Here is a 27,022-nt window from a genome sequence, read left to right as displayed (position 1 = left end):
GAGGCTGCCCTTTGTGTTTGAGGTCGGAAGGATGTTGCCGTCTCCTCTGCATGTCCAAGGCACGGTTGTCACATTGTTAGAGCCCTCCTCGGACAGCTTGTCACTTCCTCACTCCCCTCGGAAGCCGGAAAGGACATGTGTTTCCTCGCTCCTGCTGCTTTCCTCCTCCAAAGGCAGGGGCGGTGAGCCCCAGTGGCTGAAACCACTTCAATTCCCATTACATCTTGAAGAATTTATGGTAGTTTCCAACCACCAAAGATGACTGCATCCTACAATTGGGCTTCATCAGAAAGGAGCTGCTCAGTTTGACGAGCCCAGCTGCCAGCTGTCTTAAAAATCTTGCACTCCCAGGGCTCACAGATAACAGGTAGGAACTGCATGGTTAATACGCAGGCTCAGGGGCACCGGTGTCATTAGGGACAGCAGTGACCAGTGCAGACCTGACCACTGCCTCTGTCCTCCCAGCCTCCCCCTCATTATCCCCGCAGGCTGCCTTCCTTCCCCAAAGCATGATGTGATTTAATGTGCTTTTATTGAATTTGAAAATGGCTGCAAGCATTTTGAAGATACAACCCATCAGGAAAGATAAAATAACCAGAGCCGACTCTAAAGTGCTTTTAAAAAATGACATGGGCTGGTAATGCCAACACTTCCCTGTCTTAGCCTTCCCCGGATCATTCAGGGTTATCTGTTTGGGTCCTGCTATTACCCTTAAGGAAACAGGTTCATAAAGTGTCACTGGGACAAAACCCAGTCACAGCCTGACTACTCACGGGGCTCCCCTGATAAGATCTTTCCTGCGCAAAGCTTGGCGATTTCCTCGATTTCCCCCTCTCGCTATGACTCCTCAACCCCAGGACTGAGAATTCCCTCCTGTTTTCAAGTAATTTATTTCATTTATTTTTAATGTTTTATTTTATTGAAGTATAGTCAGTTACAATGTGTCAATTTCTGGTGTACAGCTCAATGTCCCAGTCATGCATATATATACATATATTCATTTTTATATTCTTTTTCATTGAAGGCTATTACAAGATTTTGAATATAGTTCCTTGTGTTTAAGTAACTTCTTTATTACTGGGTTTTGCACTGGATACAGTAAGCAGTCTAGGGTATTCATGAATGTAACCCCTGGGAAATGTCACTTTCCCTTTTCTCGTAAGGTCCTCCCAGTGTCCTGACAGTGTTTCCAAATGACTGTAGCTTTGTTTTTCTTCTGTCATTTTATCATCATGAGTCTTTTAATGTAAGTCTCTAAGGAACTTAGCACCTTGTTAGCTCAGTGTCCTGATCGACAGAAATGTATCGCTAATGTCAATGCCAATGCCAATAGGTCTTCCCTGAGACATTTCATTTATTCAGCCAGTGTTTTGGGGGAGGACTGGCAGCCCTAAGCCGGTGGCAGTTCAGAAACCCATGGTAAGTAGGCCAGGTGAATACGATTGAGGGAAAGGACAGTTTGAGAAAGTCTGGGAGGCGTGCCCAGTTTGGAGTCACGAAAGTACTATTTTGCATTTTGAACAGAGGGAGCAGTTAAAGACAGGTCTTGGAGGCCTATCAAGTTTGGAGAAATGTAAGCAATGTAAGTCAGTAAGGCAGGGGTGGGAGGTGCACCAGAGGGATGGTAAAAAGTGAGGTGAGGGGATCCAGGACATTGGTAAACTTGCTTTAATACACCAGGAAGTCAACATAATGCCTCATCCATTTGATTACTAACCACAAGTCCTGTTAGACCGTTTGGAATTTTAGACACACATACATACAACACACGTCTTTTTATTTTGGGGGGGCTGGAGTAGGGGTTAAAAAAAGTTTTTTTAATTTTTAAAAATTTTACTTTTATTTAATTTCTTGACATACAAAAAGCTGTATATAATTAATGTATGCAACTTGATGCACTTGGAAATAAGTATACACCTGTGAGACCATCACTATAATCTATGTCATAAGCTTTTCCATCACCTCCAAAGGTTTCCTCCTGCCCTCTTTGTATGTAGGCAAGTATGTGTGTATTTGGAGAACGAGGAATCTCTTTATTTTATTTTATTATTTTTTTCAAAACAAACAACTTTTTATTGAAGTATAGTTGATATCCTACTGCCTTCTTCTTTATTATTATTAGTTTTACTTTTTATTCCTGACTTTTTTTGGGGGGTAATTATATTTTTTTAAATTTGTTTAAATTTTTATTTTTTTTAAATGGAGGTACTGGGAATTGAACCTAGGACCTCGTGCATGTTAAGCACACGCTCTACCACTGAGCTATACCCTCCCCCCATTTTTCATTTTTAATTTAAAAATAATATGCCCTGTCATTACTAGGAATGTGATTGTGGGACAGGAGATTTATATTATAATTGGTGCTTCTTCTATTGCCTCCGTATATCCATGAATTCATTACCTGTGCATTTTCATACACTTTGTTTACATGTTCCTTTTCAAAATCATCTTTCCACCCTAAACAGAAGAACATATAAAGCATAGGAATATATACGTATAATCTGAGTTGATATTTAAGTTTATTCGGTATAAGCAGCTACGTGGATTTTAGGATATTCTGAGGAAATTGAAAAATTAGATGTACAATGAAACAGACATTTAATTCACTGTTAATTAGAGAAACCAAAATACAATAGTCTGTAAAAATTGTTCACTGTTTAAATCCCCAGTGTGGAAGGCTGCGTTTGCATGCCAGCCCCTCGCACAGCAGTGGTTTTGAACAATTCTCCTCTCACTGATGCCCGTGGCTCTCCATCTGTCGATACATTACTGTCTGAATTTTCTACAGCAAAGGCATATTTTTAAAATCCCTTTTGCACTTCACTCTGGTTTTCTACTGAAGTGATGTTAATTTCAGCTCAGGCAAATAGTTGTCCCCAGCCCCGCGTTAGGAATTGGGACACTTCTGCAGGTCTTTTTTTATTTTTCCCCTGATTATCATAAATTATGAGGTGACATGGACTGGGGTGAAGTCAGATCAGTGTGATCCAAGAGAGTCAGGGAGAGAATCAAATGGTTTTTAAATGGAAGGAAAAGCTGGCATCTTGGGTTTCCAAGTTTTAAGGGTAAAAAATGTCGTGAAAACAATTTAGATCACACACATTATTTTCTCAATGAGCTTATCCCATAATGACCAACATTTTGTTGGAAATTCAGAGATAAGCAAAGCTGATGAAGAGTTTGGGGTACTGATTTGCAAATACAGATGAGACGGAACAAATCCAAAGATGAAGAACACAACTAAGTGAAGGAAAAATGGAAAGAGGTCAAAATATAATTTGAAGAACCTCTAGGTTCTAGGCGAGAGAGGTATTCTTTAACAAGGAAATAGAAATCGCAGTAAGCACGGAAAAGTAGAAAATGAAAAAAAAATCTGTAATTGAAAAAGGGAAAAGTTCTTGGGGAAAATATAATCATGAAAGAATAGTAATTTTTGTACATCCATATGCAAACTTACAGTATGATTTTCAATCTAAGCCCAGTCAGGTGTTTCATGGTTTTTGGACAGGATGGACAGACATAAAACAATCCTATATGCAAAGAATTGGTATTTAATCCTCACGCAATTTCCCTCTTTGATTCCCCCCATCTGTCCAACTCCCATTACTGCCCCTAGCCTTGCTTTGCAACAAGCACGAGCCTTCGAAGGAATCGTTACCATCTCATGAAGAGGTGCTGTTTAATGTTGATTTTTAATGGCAGATGGTTCTTTTCCTGCCCCTCTGCGTTTTGCTTTATTTTCTCCCTATCCCTGTCTGCAGCGTCTTTGACTGGACTTAGTAAGGTCATTAAGACTCACTCCCACCTAAAAGTCTTGATGGAGGTAAAAGGGACGAGAACCAGAAGGCATCTGAGACCACAGCTCAGCACTACAGGTCTCCGCAAAGAGCAAAGCTGGAGAAGCTCCAGATTGCCTGACTCCACGCCACGGCCGGGGCAGAGCGCAGCCCGGAGCGCGATGGAGCAGAAGGGCCGGGCGGGCGGGCGGGCGGGCGGCGGGAGGTGGGACGCGCGGGCGGAGACCCCAAGGCCACCGCGGGCGAGCGGCCGGGAGCGCGGGCGGCTTCGGCGGCTGTGCGGCCCGGCCTTCCGCCGAGGGCCACAGGGGGGCGCTGCGGGGCCGCCGCCTTTCCCGACATGCGCCCCTTGGTGCCTGGAACCCAGAAGCGCCTAAGGGCGTCCAGCCCCGCGGTGGCCGAGGACTGGAAGCTGGAGGCCAGGTACCGAGAGGAACGAGACTGTTCGGCTGAATGGAGACCTGGGCACAGGGCAGATTCATCATTAGGCCCCTGACACTGGCGCTGGGTGATGGGAGGAACCGAGAAGGCGCCTTCCTGGGGGCAGGGACCAGACTCTCCTTTGAAGGCAAACTTTCATAATCCTCCCAGGAAAACAGCAGTCTGGTGGTCCTTTGTCGTTTCTTAAACTTGTTCCAAGAGGGTCTCACTCCCACACCCGCCCCACCCCAAGCAGCTTATCAAAGAATCCCTTCCAACACGCCCAGAATTCTCTCCGAAGGCAGTTCTGGTAAATATGATTTCTATTTTCTAATTCTATTTGCATGGATATTTTTGTGTCCCGCATAGTAACCGAGCTCCGAGGAAGAGGAATGAGGCACATGAACTCAGGGCTGCCTCTTAGGATCCAGCAGACTGTACGCAGCTTCTCCTGCCTCCGCCCCTCCCCCTCCCTTCTTCTTCCCCTCCCCCTTCCCTCCTTTTCTTCCCCCTCCCCATCCCCTCTCTGTATCTGGCTACTGCAGAACTGGGGGAGGGGCCTGTTATTTTGTCATCTGTCCCTGCAGCGGATTTCTATTGTGAACCTTATGCCCCGGTTCAGTCCAGAGTGGTTTCAGTTCATCCTGTTCCTTCAGTACCATGCTTTTGTTTTTAGCTTAAAGATTCTGAGCCGCACAGAACTAAGGACGAAAGCAATAGGTAATAGAGAGCAGACTGAATGACAGTGTGGTGGCATCGCAGTGAGCCCCCTTCTGGGCCGGCTTGCCTTCATCCATGCTTTTCCAGACCAGGGTGCCTGAGGGTGCTCCATATACCCAGTGGGAAGCAGTGTGTCTGTCCTGAAGGAGCTGGCCTAGGCTCCCGCTGGGTCAACCACAACTACGTGTCTGACAGTTTAATAGTAACTATGAGGCAATGTATTGTCACGAGTCTACAAGTCAAACATGTCGATCAAATTCTAAGAGACCTGGGCAGCCCAGAAAGAAACAAACCCTGTGGGCTGGAGGTGTCGGGAAGATCTCTCAAAGGACATGGAAGGGATGCGGAAGGCTGGAGTGGTTGGCATGAATTATGCGGGGCTGAGAGCCAGACAGCCAATCAAGAAATATCTACCAAGGGCTCATTTTGGGGAAGAACACGTTCTGGGGAGGTTCCCAGGGTGCTCTGAAGACAGTAAGCTAACCACATTGGTAGATTCAGTGCTCTTAGAAGTGGTTGGCAAGGTGGATTAAGGCCAGTTTGCCAAGGACCTTGAAAATACCAAACCAAGAAAGTTTGAAACGTATTTTGCGGGCCATGGGTGCACTGGTGTGCACCCATGGGTTAGAAGTAAGTGGAGCTTGTGACCCACTTCAAGGAGGCTGGGGGCGGGGGCTGGATGTCCCAGGCCAGGGGCTTCCACTTAGCAGGCTCCTTTGCTGACCTCACTGGCCATGGAAATATCATCAGAGCCTGTATTTGCCGCCACTTGAAAATGTTTGACTCTCACTGCTCAGTAGACATGAGTTGCTAAAGATATTTGGGCACTTGGGTGACATTTTGAGTTGCAATTTTATTTTCCTCTCCAACTGGGTTATAAACTCCTCCAGGACTAGAATGCCATCATTTCTCTTCTGTTGTCCCCGCTTTGCCACTTGGGGAGTAAATGCTCAAGAGATACTTGATAATCTGAGTAACTGGATATCATGACCTTAAAAAACTAAACTTCACAAATCATCTGGGAGGGTTGACCTCTCTGCCTGCTTCTAAGAAAGCTTAGAAATCATATCATTCCGTATGAGAGCGACTCTAAGTAAGGGGTCAGAAAAATGTGCTTCAAAGGAAGGTGAGAAAATTTCTGCTGGGGGTCATGTTTAGAACTGTCAAGAAAGAAAAGATCAGAGTCTTGAGAGAGGAAAAGTATAAAGGAGTAACTCCCTGGGTCAAGACCTGGGCTTGTGGTCTAGAAGAATCAAGGCTGACTCCTCCGCATGTTAAAAACCTCTTGATCGTAATTCTACTAACATTCTGTTTAGCAGTCATCAGAATAACAGTATTTCCCTCCTTATTAGTCTTTCTTTATTCTTAGGTGGGGCCGGTTATGAAGTTCCACTTAAAGGTAAAGGGATGTGAACAGTCTGGAAGTCCCTCAAGGTGTTAAGCATAGAATTAGCATAAGACCCAGCAATTCCAGTCGCAGGTATCTGCCCAGGGGAAATGAAAATATACGTCCACACAAAACTTGTATATGCATAGCAGCATGAGGAGAGCCAAAAAGTGGAAATAACCCAAAAGTCCGTAAACTGGTGAACGGACAAGTAAAATATGGTACATCCAGGCAATGGAAGATAATTCAGCAATGAAAAGAAATTGAGTTCTGATATGTGTTACAACCTGAAGACATGTTAGCGAGACAAGTCATTCATACGAGATCACATGTTGTATGATTCCATTTCTGTGAAATGTCTAAAATAGTCAATTTTATAGACAGCAAATTGATTAATGATTGCTGGAGGTGGGGTTAGGGAAACAGAGAATAACTGCTAATGGGTACAGGATTTCTTTTTGAGATGATGAGAATGTTCTAAAATTAGACTGTGGGGATGGTTGCACAGCTCTGTGAAGATACTTTTTAGTATATTGAAGAAAGTTGCGGTGATGCTGCAAGGTAGAGGGTCTAATCCCAGTGGCAGGGGAGCTGCTGGGGCTTCGCTCGCATTGGGCTTTAACCTGAGGACTTGTTTTCCCAGATTTCTCCGAAGGAGAATCAAGGTTTGGCAGGAGGAATAAAGGGCAGGTGGGAAGCGCTGACCATGCAACTAACCTTAAGGAAGAGGAGGACGAAGGGTGATGATCAGGTTATTGTGGGAAAAAGGAGGTTAATAGCGTTAAGTCAGTGCTGGCGAGGGAAGAAAAGGGGGTCTGGCAACAAACTATAACTGGCTTTTCTCTCCTCTCAGGGCATCCTGGTCGACTTTACCTGGGAGCCATCCGGCAGCCGACCCAGATACCCTCTCCTCCCAGCGTGAACACCTCCTGGATAGCTGCCTTCTCTCCTTTACAGGCAGATACAAACTACCTTCCTGGGGTAAGTGTCTGAATTCTGATTTGTTAGTTCTAGGGGTTGGATTTGGGAGCACAGACTTGTTTCTGAACAGTAGAGGGCGCTGTTAGCATGTAAAGTTTGGGCTGCAGGGCACAGGAAGAAGGAAGTAGTTGGGTGAGAGTCTGCATTGTTTTGGAATCTAACGCCATCGGACTGGAAAAACATACTTTGGTTTTTGGAACGCAACTGCCACATTCTTAAAATGACGATTTGGCAGACATGCCATTGTATTAAAATAAAAACAAACTCCAACAGCACTATTAATTCCTAGAGGAATGATTTATTTAGACCCTGCACATTTCTTTCATCCAGTAAGTATTTCTTGAATGCCTACTATGTGCAAAGTATTGAGTATTTTAATACAGCCTAAAACCATAAATCTGAAGAGAGTCCCGGGTGCTGCTATTGATGGATTTTAAAAATGGAAAGCTTATTACCCATACGCACATTCATCACGTGAACTCGGAACGCAATAGAATTCTATTCAAAGATGCAGTATTGTCAGGAAACAGCTGATAGAGAAAGAGAGAAAATTGTTGGCTTTTTAATCTAGTTTCCCTGCCAACTCAACTGTGTGAAAGCATAATAATAGCTAAATTTATTCAGTGCACACTGTGTGCGAGGCGCTGTTCTAAATGCTTTACAACCTTGATGGAAGAGCCTGGTCTGTGGACCAGTGGCATCACCAGGAGCGTTGATAGACATACAGAATCTCAGGGGCACCCCAGCCCTACTGATTCGGAACCTGCATTTTAAAGAGGTTTGTATGCATGTTAAAGTTTCAGAGGCACTCCTCCACTGTATGTTAGCCTTTTTTTTTTTTTTTTTTGCACCTGATTTTTTTTTAATTGAAGTATAGTCTGTTTACAATGTTGTGTGAATTTCTCTTGTATTGTATATTATCTTACTTAATCTCCATAACCATCCTGTGTGCAGAGGTATATTATTGTCTCCATTTTAAAGTGGGAAACTGAGGGAAAAAGAAGTTAAGTAATTTGCCGAGCATAAAGTTGGGATTTTTAACTCAAGCAAAACAGCTTCCATGCTCATGTTCTTATTCATGTTATCATTCATTCTTATCTTCTTTCCTCCAAGTGCATAAAGTGGAGGTAATAAACATATCTACTTATTATCATATTGGTTAAGTAGTCACTGTTTACAAATCCAGTTGAGATCCTTAAAGTAAAAGTAGTTTTTAATGGGTTACTTATACAAAGTAAAATATAAGGATTCCTTTCTTAGAAGTACTTTTTAACTTCAAGTACTGTTTACTGCACTGTGTTTTTATGTTTGCCTCACGTGCCTTTAACACACGGGAGTGCCTGCACACTCCTACCCCAGAGCCTTTGCACTTGACCCATATATCTGCATGCCTAGCTCTCTCACTTCCTTCAAGTCTTTTTTAAATAGTACATTCTCTGGAAGACTTCCTTGATTACCCTACTTCTCAAGGTGCTGGACGATGTTTTATTCAGTCTCTTTTCTCAAAATTCTAGCAGTTCAACTGGCAAAATAAATGTTTATTGAAATGGAGTCGTATTGAGAGCATGGTTATAGAAGTTTAAATTGGGCATTTATGTCACCAGTATACTTTTTTCTGTTGTTCAGAAAAGATTGGATCAAAAATCTGGATATTGTACCACAATTTATAAGAAAAGCCCACTCAGCTGTAAAAAAGGGTGATAATATGTTGTGCATTTCATGTATACAGTTTTGAGAGTTTCATACTTGATAGGCAGTTTTTATTTGATATATAAAAATTTTAGTAGCTTGTAAATGTATCAGTTTTTACTTAATGCTATTGAATTACTTTAAGAAGCTTCTCTGTACGTCAAAGTTGTAAAAACTATTATTTGATGTAGCAGTTGCCAAGGTAACCATCTTAATGAGCAATTAAGTGTGTAAAGTCAATGGAACTCATCCATGTGTAAAATTTCAACTCCAGTAGTTCAGAAATAGACACATCATTATTTTCATGTTTTAAAATGAAATTAAAATTTTAGCCATGTGGAGGGGTCCAAGACATCAGTTCTCACTTTTTTACTGAAATGTCTGATTTGCATTTTAGGTCTAGTTGAGGTTTTCAGGGTGTTCTAAATAATAGTTTTCTCTTCATCCCATAAATCTCAAACCAGTAAAGAGCAAACCATGAAAGTCTGGTAGATAGAGATAAAATTATCCATCCTATGATGGGTAAAACTGAATAAGGCTAATAGTTTGACTTTGGTTACAAGTCAGTCTGCTCCAAGTCTAGATCACAGGGTGACTTAACTGGGGGAGATTCCGAAAACTCATTTACTCAGAATCACTCCTTTGAGTGCGTTGATGTGCGTGGAGCTCCAATAATGGAGGCAAACTAAGCCTGATGTGTGTATGGTTTTGTTGTTGTTGGTGGTGGTGGTGGCGGTGGGTTTTTTTTGGAGGTGGGGAGAGGTAATTAAGCTTATTTATTTTTTAGAAGAAGTACTGGGGATCGAACCCGGGACCTCATGCATGCTAAGCATGCGCTCTACCACTTGAGCTATCCCCTCCCCCCTTGAAGTGTGAATGTTTACCAGATGAAAGCGGGAGAAGAGTGGACCGAAACAGAACCATTCTACAGCCATCAGATCACAAGGAAATTTTAATTAAAAAATTATCTGGAAAATCCCCCAAATATTTGGAAAATAAGCAACATCTTTCTAAGTAACTCAAGAAGAGAACACAAGGGAAATTGAGAAATTGTTTAAACTGAAAGAAAGTGAAAACACAATATATCAAAATTTGTGGGGAAAAGGAAGTACCGTCATTAGAGGTAAGTTAATGGCATTAAATGTGTTGGAAAGGAAGAAAGTCTAAAGTTAATGATTTAAGCTTCTACCCTAAGAAATAGGTGGTGGGGGAAGGCGGGTGGAGGAGCAAATTAACCAAAAAAAGCAGATGAAAGGAAATAGAGATACGAATTTAAATCAATAAATAGAAAACAGACTCAAGAAGAACACAAAACCAAAAGTTGATTCTCTGCAAATATGAGTGAAATTCATAACCCTCTATCAGACTGATCAGGAGAAAAAGGAAGAAAAGGTACAGATTACCAATATCAAGGAAGAAAAGAGATATCAACAAAAATCTTATAGGTATTAAAATAATAATGGAATATTATGAGCAACTTAATGCCAACAAATTAAACAATTTAGATTGAATGGTCAAATTCCCTGAAAGATACAAACTATCACAGCTCAATCCAGATGTAAATCACCTGCAATTACGTGTAAAATCCATACAATGAATATTATAAGGTTCTGTCGAAAAAAAATTAAAGGAGACCTAAATAAATGAAGAGGTTTATCAGGTTTATGAATCAGAAAAGCCAATTGTTTTTGAGGGGGGAGGTAATTAGGTTCACTTATTTATTTTTAGAGGAATAACTGGGGATTGAACCCAGGACTTTGCAGCATTGCTAAGCATGCACTCTACCACTTGGGCTACACCCTCCCCCTGAGAAGAGCCAATATTTTTAAGATGCAGGTTACCCCCCAAAGGATCTGTAGATTCTGCAATTATATGCAAAGTTCAGAAGGCAATTTTATAGAAACTGACAAGCAAATTCTAAAATTGATATGAAAATGCAAAAATCCCAGAATTGCCAAATCAATTTGAATTTAAAAAAAAAGGAAAAGAGCAAAGTTGGAGGAAAATAGTTACACGATTTTCTTAAAACAGTGGTTCTCAAGCCAGGATGCCATTGCCCCCTCACGACTTCCAGCAATGTCTGGCAACATTTTTTTTATTTTCATGACTTGGGCAGGAGGGGCTACTGGCATCTAGTAGTTAGAAGCCAGGGATGCTGCTAAACATAAATGATAGTGTTTTCAGTAAATGGTGCTGGAAAAACTGGATATCCATATGAGAAAAAATGAACCTCCATCTATTTCATACTATATACTAACAACTAACCTGAAATGGGTCATAGACCTCAATGTAAAGCAAAAATTCTAAAACTTCTAGAAAAAAAGTATAGGAGAAAATGTCTTCAACATTGGATAAGGCAAGAATTTCTTCAATAAGAAAAGCAAAAAGGAAAAGTTGATCATAAGGATTTCATCAGAATAAGAACTTTTGCTCTTCAGAAGTCACTGTTGAAAAATTAAAAGGCAAGCCACAGCTGAGAGAAAATCTTTGCAAAACATACATATATATAATGAAAAATTTGAATGCAGAATCTAAAGAACTCTTACAGCTCAAGAAAAACAAACAAAAAACCTTGATAATAAATAGGCAGCTTTGAACAGAGGCTCCACCAAAGACAATATATGGATAACAGTTAAGTCAATATGTATATGAAAAGGTGTATAGCATAGGTAGTGTTTGCATATTTGGGAAATGTAAATTAAAACTGCATTGAGATGCTGTTGCACATGCACTAGTGTAGCTGACAAGGTCAAGTTGGGTTGAGGGTGTGGAGCAGCTGGAACTCTCATGCATCAAATAACACAGACATTGGAAAACACGTTGGAAGTTTCTAATAAAGCGAAACACACACTTCCACAACCCAGCAACCTTGCTGGTGTGTATTTATCCACAAGAAATGAAAAAACAGTCTTCACAAGGACTTGTATATGAATGTTAGCAGTTTTTTTCACAATAGCCTCAAACTTTAAATAATCAAAATGTTCATCAATTGGTAAATTATAAAAAGAGTGTAGAATATTCATTCATGTCTTCTAAAGAAAGTAAGAGGGAAATATATGTGTACGGGTGTATGTGTATATGCCCGTATGAAAGGGTCAATAAATAAGTGGGCGCGTTTGCCCACATACTAATACTTCCCCGTTCTCTTCAGTCTTTCCTTCCTTCTTGTAGGTGGAATTTATGTATGATGTCAGTTCCCTTTGGCCTAAAGAACTTCTTTTCTTTCACCATTTCTTTTGGTGTGGATTGGCTGACGATAAACTCCATCAGTTTGAGTCTCTCTGTAAATGTATTCATTTCAATTTCTTTTTTCTTAACAGCTCTATAGCTTACATACCACACAATTCAGTAGCTTTTAGTACATTCACAAAGTTGTGCATCCCTATCCATCCATTTCAGAGTGTTTTCGTTACCCTCAGAGAAATCCTGCATCTCCTGGCCGTGACCCCTAGCGCTACCATTCCTTCCAGCCCTAGGCAAGCACTCATCTGCTTTCTGTCTCTATAGATTTGCCTCTTCTGGGTATTTCTTAGAAATGGAATCATACTATATGTAGTCAGTTTCTTCCGAGCGTCCCGATTCTGGTACCACCTGTTGCAGGCTGGATTCCCAGAAAGCAGACACTGAGATGAAGCCCAGCATGCAGGTATTTATTAGAGAGTGGACTTGGGATCCACACCTGGGAGGACAGGGAAGGCAGCAGACTTGGGCTGAGGGAGGAGCTGGGCTGCGGGCTGTCACCCGAGGCCTCAGTCAAGTACACGGGGCGCTCTGAAGCTGGCATGGCCTTTTGAGTTGTCTGGAACTGGGCCGATGGGGTCAGGCCTTTATATACCCACATTAACCAGGCACTGGATGAAGACTTCCACTTGGAAGGGGTTGTGACGTAGGAAGAGGGGACAGTCTTCAGCAAGGACAATTTCCAGAGCAAGGATGACAGCTCAGAGCAGCCAGTCAGTCGATACAGCCCCAACAATGGAGAGTTGAGTTCTTCCATCTGGAAGGGGTACCTGGGCGGTATATCACCGCATCCATTACATAAGCTGCGTTAGGAATGACGGTAGGGGAAAGAGTGTCTCCCCCAAAGGGTCTCATCAAGACAGGGCTTCTCTCTCTCTCTCTCTCTCTTTTTAATTCTTTTTTTTTTTTTTTATTGAACTATAGTTAATTTACAATGTTAGATTCAGGTGCACTGCAAAGCAATTCACTTACACATACACATACAAATATGTATATTTTCAGAGTCTTTTCCATTACAGGGCTCCCTTAAGTATTTTTGCTTGGAGGAAAATCTATTTTTGGTGATGTCTTGAGTAGGGGGAGAAGAGGCCAAGAGCCCAGTTGAGGTATTGCCAACTAATTGAAGGTTTCTTAAGTCAGCACTATCTTGGAAAGGTATCTAAACACAGCCAGGGAGACATCACTAGCCCTTTGCAAATGCCCTGTAAAGCGGTATTACTCCGGCTATGGAAGCTGAAGGCCAGAAAAACATTTTCCACTGTGGGCATCTATGACCCCTTCTCCTTCAGAGTAAGGCAACCAACCAGTGAAGAGTGGTTATTAACAGCTAGTAAGTTTAGAGGGGAGGGTATAGCTCAGTGGTAGAGTGCCTGCTTAGCATGCACAAGGTCCTGGGTTCAATCCCCACTACCTCGTTTAAAAATACATAAATAAATAAACCTAATTACCACCCCCCCAACCAAAAAAGTATTGAAAAAAAAAAAAAACCCAGCTAATAAGTTTAAAAGGACAGTGGTAAAAAGAGGTCACTTGAATAGCCTTTAAAAGCTAAATTAATTTCTCTCCCTTCTGTTTAAATATCTTCCTCCAGGTACTTTCCTGCACTCTTTTTTCCAGGAGAGAAAATTTCCTGTTCTTTTTTTCTCCCCTACTTTCCTGTTCTCTTTTTTCCAATGGTGCCTGTTGTTTTTTTCTCGTCTACTCCTGACCTTTCATTTCTTGCATTTTTCTTCCTCTTCCTTCTTTTTGTCTCTTTTTCCCCTTTTCCCCTCTGGCCTTTTTCAACTTCCTGTCTCTAAGTTATTTTCATTTCCCCACTTATAATTCATTTTTTGGTACCAGCTTGATTGAGATATAATTCACACACTATACAATTCACACATTCAAAGTGAACATTTCAGTGGTTTTTACTATATTCATGAAATTGTGCAACCATCACCACGGTCAATTTTAGAATATTTTCTTTCTTTTTTTTCCCTCCTTTTTCAGTTTTATTAAGTAGAATTATTACAGTTCGACTGCACATACACATTATATTGCATGTAAATACATATATACAGAATACTGCACATTTTTAAAGTTTACATATATGTACTAATTATTGTTTCTAAGAACAGGTTAGATCTTTAGCTTTTTAAACTTACATAGTTTTCAAAGGAATAAAGCCAACCTCAAAATAAGAATCAACAGAATGTGGTAATCCAGTCATAAAGGACAGTCAAATGTACTTACACATATTCAAGAAATCAAAATAGTAATTAGTTTATTTGTGTCATTATTATTGTTATTATTTTTTAGATTCCTCATATAAATGATGTCATATGGCATTTTTCTTTCTCTTTCTGGCCCACTTCGCCTAGAATGACAATCTTCAGGTCTATCCATATTGCTGCAAATGGCATTATTCTTTCTTTTTTTTTAATGGAGGTACTGGGGATTGTACCCAGGACCTCGTGCATGCTAACCATGTGCTCTACCACCGAGCTATACTCACCCCCCAATTTTAGAATAGTTTTATCATCCCCTAAGAAACCGTCTACCCTTTAACTATCACTGCCCGATCCTCCCATTTCTCCCCGTCCCAGGCAAATACTAACCTACTTTCTGTCCCTACAGATTTGCTTATAATGGAACATTTCATATAAATGGAATCATGTAATATGTGATCTTTTGTGACTGGCTTCTTTCACTTAGCACTTAGCACAATGTTCTCAAGGCTCATTCACACTGTAGTTTTTATCAAAGCGTCGTTTCTTTTTACGGTCAAGTAATATTTCATCATATGGATATACCACATGTTGTTTTTTCATTTATCAGTTAATGGATATTTGGGTTGTTCCTTGGCTATTAGGAATAATGCTGCTATGAGCACTGGTGCTCCAGTTTCTGCATGGTTGTGTTACTTTCATTTCTCTCGGAGTGGAACTGCTGGATCACATGATAACGCTCTGTTAAACTTTTTGAGGAACTGCCGGATTGTTTTGCAAAGTCTCTCCACAACTTTATATTCCCACCAGCAATGTCTGAGGGTGTGGATTTCTCCACATTCACACCAAACATTTATTATCTGTCTTTTTGATTGTGGTCATCCTAGTGGGTATGAAATGGTACTTCATTATGGTTTTGATTTGCATTTCTCAGACACTAATGTCGGTGAGCATCTTTTCATGTGCTTATGAGCCATTTTTATATCTTCTTTGGGGAAATGTGTTTTCGGATACTCTGCTCAGTTTTCAATTGGGTTGTCTTTGTATTACAGAGTTATGAAGTTTTTAGGAATATATATTCTAGATACAACTCCCTTATCAGAAATACAGTTTGCAAAAATCTTCTTCCATTTTGTGGCTTATCTTTTCACTTTCTTGATGGTGTCCTTTGAAGCACAAAAGTGTTTAATTTTTAAGAAGCCCTGATTGTTTTTTTTTTTTTCTTTTCTTGCTTGCTTTTGGTGTCGTATGTAGGAAACCATTGCCAAATCTAATAGTTTTGCCCACTGAATAGTCTTAGCACTCTCATCAAAAAAAAGAATTCGTGAGTCTATTTCTGGACTCTCAATCGTCTATCCCTATGTCACTGCCACACTATCTTGATTTTACTGTGTAGTAAGTTTTGAGATTAGGAAGTGTGTATTCTCCAATTTTGTTCTTTTTCAGGATTTTTTTCATAATTCATTTTTAATTTGAAACATTTTTTTTAGGGGGAGAGGTAATTAGATTTGTTTGTTTATTTATTTATTTATTTATTTTTAATGGAGGTGTTGGAGTTTGAACCCAGGCCCTCCTGCATGCTAAGCAGGCACTCTGCCACTGAGCTAGGCTCTCCCCACCTGAAGCACATTTTTTATCTTCTAGATACTAGGAAATATGCAAAGGGAACAAGACAGGAATGCTCAGCCAGAAGATAGATGCATTTAAAAGAATTAACAATGTATAATGGAGATTATGATAAAATTATACTTATAAAAACATAACTATTATGTCTTAGCTAAATCTGGCAATTGTGAAAGACTGTCTGGGGAGACAAGGTTCAGACTGAGAGCTGGGGAAGGAATAGGAGATAACCAGAGAAGAGAGAATATACCACATTCTAAGCCATTCCAGGGAACAGCATTTGTGAATCCCAGGGTTGAGGTACAGCTGTAAAAAGACAGAACAAAGTTCAGAAGTTTTAGTAGGGACTGTAAGAGGAGAGTGGTAAAATTTCAGTCTAGAGAAAAAGGCAAGCTAGGGCTTGCTTTTTATCTTATGGGCAATGAGGAGCCATCGTGGGCACTGGAAGAATGATGAGAGTGATGGCGTGATCATTTTACATGCAGAAGGATCACTCCAGCTATAGAATAGGAAACAGACAGGTGGGTGCAACACCAAAGGAAGGAAAACCAGTTAGGGGGCTTTTGGAAGGAAAGATGCCGTGCTCTAGAGTATGATGGTGGTGAGGGTGAAAAAAAGAGATGGAAAGACTGTGAGAAACTTCCAAGGCAGATTCTAATAGGACTTGGTAATTCCTTAGATGTGAAGGATAAAAGAGAGACAGGAATCAAAGATGGCTCCTGATCTGTCAGAACATAGAACTTGTGTATATTTCAAGTATGTTGTAGATATTAAATAAAGCTGAGCCAATTAAAAAAAAATAAAATGAGAGAGTAGAATGTTTTATATTTCTCCAAAATCTCCCAGCCAACAAAATTAAGTTGCCTGTAACTTGTGTGGTCTCTGTTGTGCTTTGCTGTTGTTTTAAGACCACCCTCTGAGTGATCGTTATTTTAAAAAAAAGCAGGTGCAACCAGGGAATATGAAAACCAAGTGAGACGTTGTGACTTGAGGAGTTCCAAGGCGCCCCAGATGACATGCCCGCCAACAGACAGACACTTTCTCTCTGTGTACTGTCATCTCCTACCAGGACAGCCCCCAAGTGGTCTTCCAGCTCCCTGTCTTGTCTTTTGATATTTTCCCTCTAGCACTGCAGTGCAACCAAAATGATTTTTCAAAAAGGTACATCTCAGCTTGTCATCTCCCTGACATCAGCCTTTTCAGTGGCTTCCTGTTACTGTGAGGACAAAATTCAAACCTTTCACCCAGTTTTCTCGTCTCTGCACAATCTGGCTCCTGCCTGCCTGCTTGACCTCTTGCCACTTCCTCCCTGACTCCCTGTGCTCCAGGCACACTGAACCGTCGCCCTCAGTTCCTTCAACATTCTGTGCACTCTCTCTTACCTCTTGGCTCTCTTTTACATCATCTTTCTTTGCCTGCTATTATGGCTACTTAGCCTCAGGTCTTGCCTTAGACATCACTTCCTCTGGAAAGCCCCCGACATCTCAGATCTGGGTCTGGGATCTCCTTCTGTGTAGCAACCTTGTATGCCCCAGGTCAGTGGACCTGACGGGGCTCAGCTCTCTTCTGGTCTGGCTTGGTCCAGGATCTATTTTAGACTCTGATAAAGAGTGAATGGACCTTGTTTGCTTCAAATATCCCTACAAGAATATTGATTCTCTCAACCGTTGGGTGATAATGAGCTCATACTTGTTCTACAGATACCAGCAAGTATCTGCTTGGCTGTGACTGGGTTTTGCCAGGAGACGGTCTGAAGATAGAGTTGTGTCCTCTTGTGAAGGCTGAGGAGGTGAATACGGAATCAGGTCTTAGAAGGGCAACCCACATCCACTTCACAAAAGAATAAGCAGCCAGTCCCCAGAGTTCTACTCCGTAGTTTTAGCCTGGGCAATTTTTAAAGCAGCTGTATCCAAACCTCTTTGTCAACAGCTATGACAGGTCGCTCTCAGTAAACCACGCGTACAGTGCCCTGCACCGAGTAAGGCTGCTTCCTGATGTTTCTTTCGCCATAAACTCCAAGCAAAATGGACTCCAAGATAAATAAGTGAGGAAACTTGTTACATGAAGTTGTTATTTATAAACCAGTTAAAGGTGAAGCAAGTCCTTATCAGAAGCAATAAAAACTGAGAAAACTGAGAGCAAGAGCAATTAAACTTGAATGTTCCTCTCTGGTAATAATTACCCAGCCGGCCACTTAACTATCCAGGCTGCCCCTACTCTGATACAGTACTTGTCATGAAAGATCACCCGTCTTTCTGGTCTCTTTTGGGGCCATGCATCCACCTTGTCCGAAACTTCTATCAGTCAATTCACAACTGGGTTTAAAAATAAGGAGTTAGGAGAAAGGGAAGGACAGAGAAAACACATTTCTTCATTAAGTCTTCGGGAATCTTGGGACCTTGTCAGGAAGCTCACTTATTTGATCCCAAGTCTTACCATGATAGCACAGTTCCTTTAGATGAGCATTAACGAGTGATTCTTGAAGCATATGCTGTTTAGCCTAAACAGATTCCCAAACCCAAACATCCAGGTCAAGAAAATTCAAAACTCAAATAATCTAATAATATCTTTCTCCAGGTGATGGCAGATGGTATAACCATATTCGTGATAGAAGACCCGCATTTGAGAAAGTCCTACTGCTCCCTTGTAAACACACACACACACAGACACACACACACACACACACACAATCTTTGAGGGCCAAAGTTTTGGAAAGAAACCTGGACCAGGCTAAGCAGAGAGCTGGAAAGAATGATAAAACCCTGGAGGGATAACTGACCATTGGGATGGGAGGAGACAGGACAGGTGGGTTGGTTCCTGTACTGTGGTCTGGAGGGGCAAAGGGGTTATTACTGGTTCAGGGTCTGAGAGGGGCCACCTGTGGAACAAACTTGGTTTGGGATGAACAAGCGGCCATCTTGAGCCCTAAGGAAAAGATTCTTCAAGTGCATCTTTTATTCCCACCTCTCTCTTGGAAATTGTATTGGTCCTGGGGAAACGGAAGCAGGCAGCTCCCTGCCTCCTGCAGTGAGTGCCACAAGGTCTCCCTGTTTCCCACTGATGGGGCAGTTTACGTGCTGAGCTTGGTGGGGAGGGTCAAGTGAAGGCAGTTAGGGGCCAGGACCTGGTGAATTGGCAGCCAGTCCAGCATCCTATAGTCTGAGAAGGAGATCTGGTTGCCACAATGAGGTCTGGTCCCTCTGGTTCTGGGACAGCAGAGCTCAAAAAGCTTCAGGTGCACCGGGCAGTGCCTTCACATCATCCTCCTTGCCCGCCTTGGGGTTGGTGGAATTGAGGGTGGTGGATTGACAGCCTCCACGCCATCATCCCCCACTTCCACCAGGGCCACCTCCCACTGGTCCTTCTCACACAGCCTAGGGGAGCGACCTGGGTGTTGCAGGATAACATTGGACTGGTCCAGGGTGAGGTCTCTGTCCTGGAACTTGGGGAGCTGCCTGTACAGAGAGTGGATGCTGCAGCCAGGTCTCCTTGGTCACCACCTCCTCCTTCTGACTGTGGTCCTGGCCGCAGCAGCATGTGCACGGCCGGGCAGGCCCTCCAACAGGGAAAGAGATAACGTGTAGGGTGGCAGGGTGGTGGCAGAGCTCAGGCCAATGTGGATGATCTTTTACAGAAACTGACATGGAGGGAAGGGACCACTGCCCTGCAAAGGAATTAGCATAAACAGCAACCAGAGCAGGACAGAGGTCTGAGCCACATCCCTCTAAACAGTTGGTTTAAAAGTGGTACCAATAACTTGGCTGCTAAACTTTTGTGCCACCTCCTTTCAGAGCCTCTGAGGTTTACCACTACCTACTTTTGGACCCAATCCAGGACCTTAACTGAACAGTCCCTCCCCCGTGGCATCACCACCTTCTCTCTTGTGGCTTAATGTTGGCTGTTTGCCTATAATCCAATGGGAGTCCATGGGTTTTACTGCAAGCAATTTTTTACATAAATACCAAATCGTATAACTTGTCAATAAGGAACACTTTTTAAGCAAACCAGACATGATGTCCTCACTATGAAATGTATGGTCCTGGAGAGACTTAGCTGTTGAATTTGCAAAGTCTCCTCAGAGGAACTTTTTTGGAGAGAGACTTGCTCACTGCCTTGGGAATTTCCTTTCACAGGAGGCCAAGGGAGCAGGTGCCTGGGCAGCTGCGAGAAAGTGTCTTGTTTACAATGTAAACCCTCCATGGTTCACACTCCCCCAGGCCCAGATTCTGGCCAAATAGTACAAAGATAAGTCATCACAAAGGAATATAGGAAAAACAAAGGGGAAGTCAAACTGTAAAAGAGGCAAAAATTAAACCGATAAAGCCAATAATATCTAAACTGGAATCTGTAAGTGACTGAAAAGGACAATAGTAGGATAGATCATTAGAGCTAGTATTTCCAAGTTCAGGAAATTAAAAGCTTGCATTTTCCTTCAGTTAAATGTTTACCTTGAAAAACATTCCAGCATTTATCCATTCATTCAAAAAATACTAGGAATTAAAAAAACAATATTTTGAAAGGCAATTTTCCAACATCTAATAAAATTTAAACTAGTCTTTTGACTAAGAAAAATACTTCTCAGAATTTATCCCTCAGTAAGACACATAAATATATAAAGATAAACATAGAAGGATATCCAAAGCAGCTTTAGGTTTAAAAATGAAAAATCAGGGGGGTCGGGGTAGAGCTCAGTGGTAGAGTGCAGTGCTTAGCAAGCATGAGGTCCTGGGTTCAATCCCCAGTACCGCCATTTAAAAAAAAAAAAGAGGAAAAAGCAAACACAACCTAAGTTCCTTCAGCAAAGATTCAGGGAGCACCAATTAGATCTGCTCACTAAACCTGACATCTTCACCCACGCTGGCCATCCTAGCCCTTCTCATGTTTTCAAGGACTTCACTCCTGCCGCCAGCCCTTCATAAATCACCATTTTTAAATCTCAACCAGAACATTCCCATTAGTGTAAAACATGATGTCATCATCGTCATTTCAAACAAACACGAGAACAAGCAATACTCTTCTTCAACTTAGTCCATTTCCCATCGCTCCATCCTCTGCTCAGCTTTAGAGAAAATTCTTTCAAAGTGTTTTCTCTCCCAGATGTGACTATTTCCTCACCTTCCATTTTCTCTCTAATATCCGAGTCAAGTTTCTATCCCCATCGCTCTCCAGAACTACTTCATCAAGGTCCCTGTTGACCTCCATCTTGCCAAGTCCTATAATAATTCTTGGTCCTCATCTTGCTTTCTTGGTCAAAGGTGTTTGACTGAGTAGACCTTTATAAGGCACATTCCCATTACTTCTGAGGATTGCTTCTTCTTCACCTATTTCCTACTCTTTCCCATTTTTCAAGGTTGAAAGCCCCAGGGCTCTAGGCCCCCTCCACTTCAGTACCCAGATTCTTTTCCAGAATGACCTCATTCACTCCCATGGCTTCAGATAGCATCCATGTGTTGATGACTTTTAAATCAATATCTCCAAACCTGATAATCCTCTCATTTTGCCTGGGAGAACTCAAACACCTACTTAACATCTCTACTTTGATGTCTAATACATCATTTAATCTTAACATAGCCACATCAGAGTACTTCGTTTTCTCCACTTCTTCTCTCAAACCCGGAGCTCCCTCGGCTCTCGCATCTCAGCTGATGTAGCCACCAATCATCCAAATGCTAGGGATGACTCCTGCCAAAAGTCTAGAGTTATTCTTGGTTTCTCTCTGCTCACCATCATTCTTCTCCCCGATTCAGTCCATCAGCATAGCCTATGGATTCTACATGTAATATACACCCTGAAACTGACCACTCCTCACTGTATTCCTGGAAGCTCCATGAGTCACAGCTTTTCTCAGACATAGGATTCCTACCTGGCCATTCTGCTTTTGTTCTTGCTCCCCAAACAGCCCATTAGCTACTTAGCTGCCAGAGTGGTCTTGTAAAATCCTAGGTAAGTTCACATCACATCCCTGCTTAAATCTTTCATGGCTTTCTGCTGCACCCAGAGTAAATTACAAACCTCTTACCATGACCCTAGTGACCTCAAATACCAACCACCATTCTCCCTTCCTGCAAGCTCCATCCCACCCCCACTAGTCTTTTCTGGGTTACTTGAACAAGCCAAGCTTGCTCCCATTCCTGGGACACAGCACCAGCTCTGTCCTCTGCCTGGAAGGTCCTTCCCAGATATCTTGAGGTCCAACTTCCTTGTTTAGTTACCTACTCTAGTTTGTCATCTTGAAAAGACTCCTTCATGACCAATGAAGAACGAAGACTTCCCCTATTATCTCTACTCCCTTACTGGGTACCCCAATTCTTACTGCTTATTTAATTGTTTGTTTTCCTTATTCCCCTTTTCATCATGTACGTTGAGGTTAGGGACATTATCTTTTTCACTGCTGCCTGTCAGGCACCTAGAAAAAGCCTGCTACATAATAGATGTTTAGTGTTTTTGTGAATGAATGAATAAATGCTGGAAAGTCTTTCAAGATATACATATTTAACTGAAGGAAAAAGCAAGCTTCAAAATATGTCCAGTCAAGTCCCATTAATATTAATACTAACAGATATCTTAGTACATGTTTATATTTGTATTGGATATAATATTTGAATAAATGCATAGGAAAATTTTCAAGATTATTTTTTAAACACTGCAAATTTTATTCAGAAACCCAACTTTCTGTTGTTATTTTTTCAAGATCTATTTTTACTGAGATATAATTAACATATCACATTGTGGAAGTTTAAGGTATATAATTTATTGATTTGATACTTTTATATATTGCAATTTGATGACCACCATAGCTTTAACTAACACCTCTACCACATCACATCACTTTTTTTTTTTTTTTTTTTGCAGTGAGAACATTTAAGGTCTAGTGTCTTAGCAACTTTGAAGTGTATCACAGTATTGTTGACTATAATCACAATGCTGGGCATTGGATCTCCAGAACTTACTCATCTTTTAATTGCAGGTTTATACCCTTTGACCAGTATCTCTCCAATTCCTCCACCCCCATCCCCTATAACCACCATTCTACTCTCCATACAAAGACAGCTTTTTTAGAACCCACATATAAGTGAGCTTATACATTATTTATCTTTCTCTGTCTGACTTATTTCACTTAGCATAATCCCCTCAAAATCTGTCCATATTGTTGCAAATGGCAGGGTTTTCTCTCTTTTCATGGCTGAATAATATTCCATTCCATTGTATATATCACAATTTCTTTATCCATTCACCTGTTGAGAGGCATTTAGGTTGTTTTCATGTCTTGGTTATTGTAAATAATGCTGGAGTAAACATGGGTGTACAGATATTTTTTCAGTATCCTGTTTCATTTCCCAAGACAGATTATTAACTGAAAAAAGGAAAAGTTTTCAAATGTTATGTAAAGTCAAGTACCATTTCTCTCACTACTGTCAATAAAATATCTTTATATATATGTATATATACATTCAAATCTAGATGAATATACATAATTATTAACAATGATTATCCCTGTTGATGAGATTAGGGGAAGTTTGCTTTCTGTATTATACATTTCAGCAAAATTGTAATTTTTACATTAACCACAAATTTGTAATCTGAAAAAAAAAACATTAAAAATAAAATCAAGTAAAGTAGAAACATTTAGAATGAGAAAGATGCTGGAAGCCAATTAGGTAAAAGATTAAAATGTGGACGTGATATAAAATTATGATTACATAGCTTTATGTGATTATATAAACTGTTGATTAAATTACAATGCCTGGGGAAAAAGTTGAATTAAAGTGCATGTCCCACTCTGCTCTGCCCAGGAGCCTGTATGGTATGGACTCCAATGATCTACCTAGTCTCACGTCGTCTGTTACTCTGGTTGGGTTCAGCCAGTGAGGAGTCCCAGTGAGAAAAAGGAAGGAGGAGGAAAGCAAAGCCAGAGTATGTATCCCCCTTCCTCCCTCCCGAGAGGTCTCCTGAAGTTGGCTGTGTCCCTGGGGGGAAGTCCCCCTGTTTCTCAGGGCCACTAACTCTGCAGAATCCTCTTCTCCCAGATCCTGGCGACTGCTCCCTCCCCTCCCCCCTTCCATCGGTTTCGGTTTCCAGTTGGGACTCTTGACAGCCCCCTTGTGGGTAAAAATATGAATGTTTCTAAAATGTTCTTCCTGTTTCCCAAAGATCCAGAAAAACAAGATTCCTGGTGAAGCTACATCTCTGGTATTAAAGCCTTCCTTCTGCAGGGCAGGGCTTGACAGACTTTCTCCGTAAAGGCCAGACAGTCAGTACTTTAGGCTTGGAGAGACCCTACGTCTCTGATGCCCCTACTCTCTCTCCGCAGTGGCTCCAAGGCAGCCACGGACGGACGGGAGGGAGCTGCTGCAGACGTTCAGGGAAGCGCCTAAGGCACTGCCGTTCAGTAACACGTTTGCTGCGTGGTTTTGTTAGACACTCTTCATAAAATCTAGGCGCACATTATTTGTAAGCTCCATTTTACAGATTGGGAAACTGAAAATCATTGAGGTTAATAGCTGGCCGTAAGTCTCATAATTATGCAGAGTAGCAGCCATAATCCGCGGATACCAAATTCTTTGCTCACGTTACTGTGCAGAATTTCTTTCAACAAGGTGTGAAGGCAGCATTACTGTAAAGAATGATAGGTTAGTGAGTGAGATTTTTGAGGCTAACGGGGTTTGGGTTCTTTTTTTTTTTTTTTTGAAATCACACCATCTGTTGGTAGGCTCAATCCTGGATAGATGTATCACTGCAAGATTGTATATATGATGACAGTAAGATTCTAGAACAGAAAAGAGTATATAGGGGAATAGTGTGACATTTTGATTATCTCCGTAACTGGGTTCTTCCTCTCCGTCTTCTTTTTTTTTTTTTTTTTTGCCTTTTAATTTTTTTTTAATTAAAGTTTAGTTGGTTTACAATGTTCTGTGAATTTCTGGTGTACAGCATAGTGATTTAGTTATATATATATATATATATTCTTTTTCATTATAGGCTATCACAAGATATTCTATATAGTCCCCTGTGCTATACAGTAGGACCTTGCTGTTTATCTATTTCATATATAGTAGTCAGTATCTGCAAATCCCAAACTCCCAATTTATCCCTCCCCTCCCCTTCCCCGCTAGTAACCAAAAGTTTTTCTATGTCTGTGAGTCTGTTTCTGTTTTGTAAATAAGTTCATTTGTCTCATTTTTTTAGATTCCACATCTAAGTGACATCACATGGTCTTTTTCTTTCTCTTTCTGGCTTACTTCACTTAGTATGACAATCTCCAGGTCCATCCATGTTGCTGCAAATGGCATTATTTTATTCTTTTGTATAGCTGAGTAGTATTCCTGTACACACACACACACACACACACACACACACACACACACACACACACACACACACACACACCACATCCTCACTATCCAGTCACCTGTCTAACTGGATTCTTCTAATATCACAGAGCTGTTAAATTCAGGCCACCCTACTTTTAAATTAGTTATTGTTATTGTTAACCAGTTCTGGTTATTGTTAACCAGTTTGAGTTGGGCTTTCTGTCTTGTAACTGAAAATGTGCTAAGAGAAGCCAGAACTTCCTGCTGTTTATTAATTGATTATTAGCAACCCCGAAGCTACTGAATTTATAATACCCCAGGTAGATGTCTATTTTCTCCTGATTTGCTTTCTGTAACACTGTAAGCTTTTCAGAAATAGATGAAAGTGTTTGTGTTGCATATTCAAGAAAACTTAAGTATATTTAAGTTACCCAGATATTACTTTACTTAAAATATACTTGATTACATACGTTGTTTGAAAACTATTCATAAAGTAGTGTGAAAGCAGTTTATCATTACATTTCCTCTTTTTTAAAAAAATTGCAGTTATTGTTTAAATGGTGAAATGCTAACTTTGTTATTTATAAAATGAAGTTGGGAAGGGGAGGTTGACAAGATCTTTATTAGTTTGTTTGCAAGTGAAGCAATGGCAGTCCTGCTGTGAGAATGCTGTTAACTGTTGCTATTCCAAGAAGAAAAAAGTGGGCACTCTGGGGGAAATAAAAGTGTCCCAAGTGTTTGTAATGCTTTGTCTAGTGCCTGCAGTTGCCTTTGTTCTGTTGGAATGCCCAAGTCAATGAATTCAGTATTGATTTATTTCAAAAGCCCCAATGCTTGAAGCTTTGAGAGAGAATGAAAAGAACGAAATAACAATTTTTCAGAGACTGTATGAAGCCTCCAGGCATAGAAAATATACAAGTGAAAAGTGTATCAGAGGCATTTTTGTTCCTGGCTAAAACCTGTGAGAAATAACTCTATGGCCAGTGTGGAAAGGTACATTACTGATTACTGAAAAGATTTATAATTGAACCAGGATTTCTTAATTCCACCAAAGTAAACAGGCTGTCACGTCACGACCTTTGTGGTGCTCCTGCGTCACCTATGTGCGGGTCACACGCTTTGCCACGTCCAAGGGCACAGGGCCTGGCTTGCATGCACTGGGCATTCAGTAAATAGTCCGTGACTGGCCGGCTGGCTGCATGAGTTAATGGGAGACTGTAAAATTATTTGAACTGTCTTTTTGACACAAGTTTTACTCCAGCACTGCCCACGTGGGCACGTTAAATATTTTTATTATCTGTTTTCAATTACAAAAAATTAGCAGGGTACTAAAAGGTCATGAGTTCCCAGAGTGCTTTGTTGCTGCCATCACTTAACGCTTTATTTGATGTAACACATCACCTCTCCGTAAAGAAAAACACTGGCAATAGCTAATAGAAATAGTGACATTTATTGAGCTCTCACTGTATGCCAGGCAATGAGCTATCTTCTTCACATGAAATTTAAAACTTTACCTTCACAACAACTTTCTAGGTAAGTAGTAGCATTTTTCTTGTTTGACAGATGAGAAAAGTGTGTAAACGATACGTGTTGCCCCTTGGGCTATTTGAAATATATATGTTTTCACAGAAGGAAATAAGGACATTT

The 27,022-nt window shown here is 41.0% G+C and overlaps 1 protein-coding gene and 1 non-coding gene across 2 annotated transcripts in view; one reads left to right on the top strand and one right to left on the bottom strand.

The window, feature by feature from the left end:
- The first annotated feature begins 221 nt into the window (after nt 1-221).
- The window catches only part of TPD52 (tumor protein D52), a 211,216-nt gene continuing 184,415 nt past the window's right edge, over nt 222-27,022 (top strand). Inside the window, exons 1-2 of the mRNA XM_045514146.2 lie at nt 222-367; nt 7,178-7,305. The gene's annotated coding sequence lies outside the window, so the exon portion shown is untranslated. The remainder of the gene's footprint in view (nt 368-7,177; nt 7,306-27,022) is intronic.
- Nucleotides 2,201-2,273, bottom strand: TRNAV-AAC (transfer RNA valine (anticodon AAC)). Its single transcript has one exon. It is a non-coding gene; the product is annotated as a tRNA-Val (tRNA).

The sequence above is a fragment of the Camelus bactrianus genome, chromosome 29 (assembly GCF_048773025.1).
Source record: "Camelus bactrianus isolate YW-2024 breed Bactrian camel chromosome 29, ASM4877302v1, whole genome shotgun sequence".
NCBI classification, from domain to species: domain Eukaryota; kingdom Metazoa; phylum Chordata; class Mammalia; order Artiodactyla; family Camelidae; genus Camelus; species Camelus bactrianus.
This window is presented reverse-complemented; position numbering and strand designations above follow the sequence as displayed.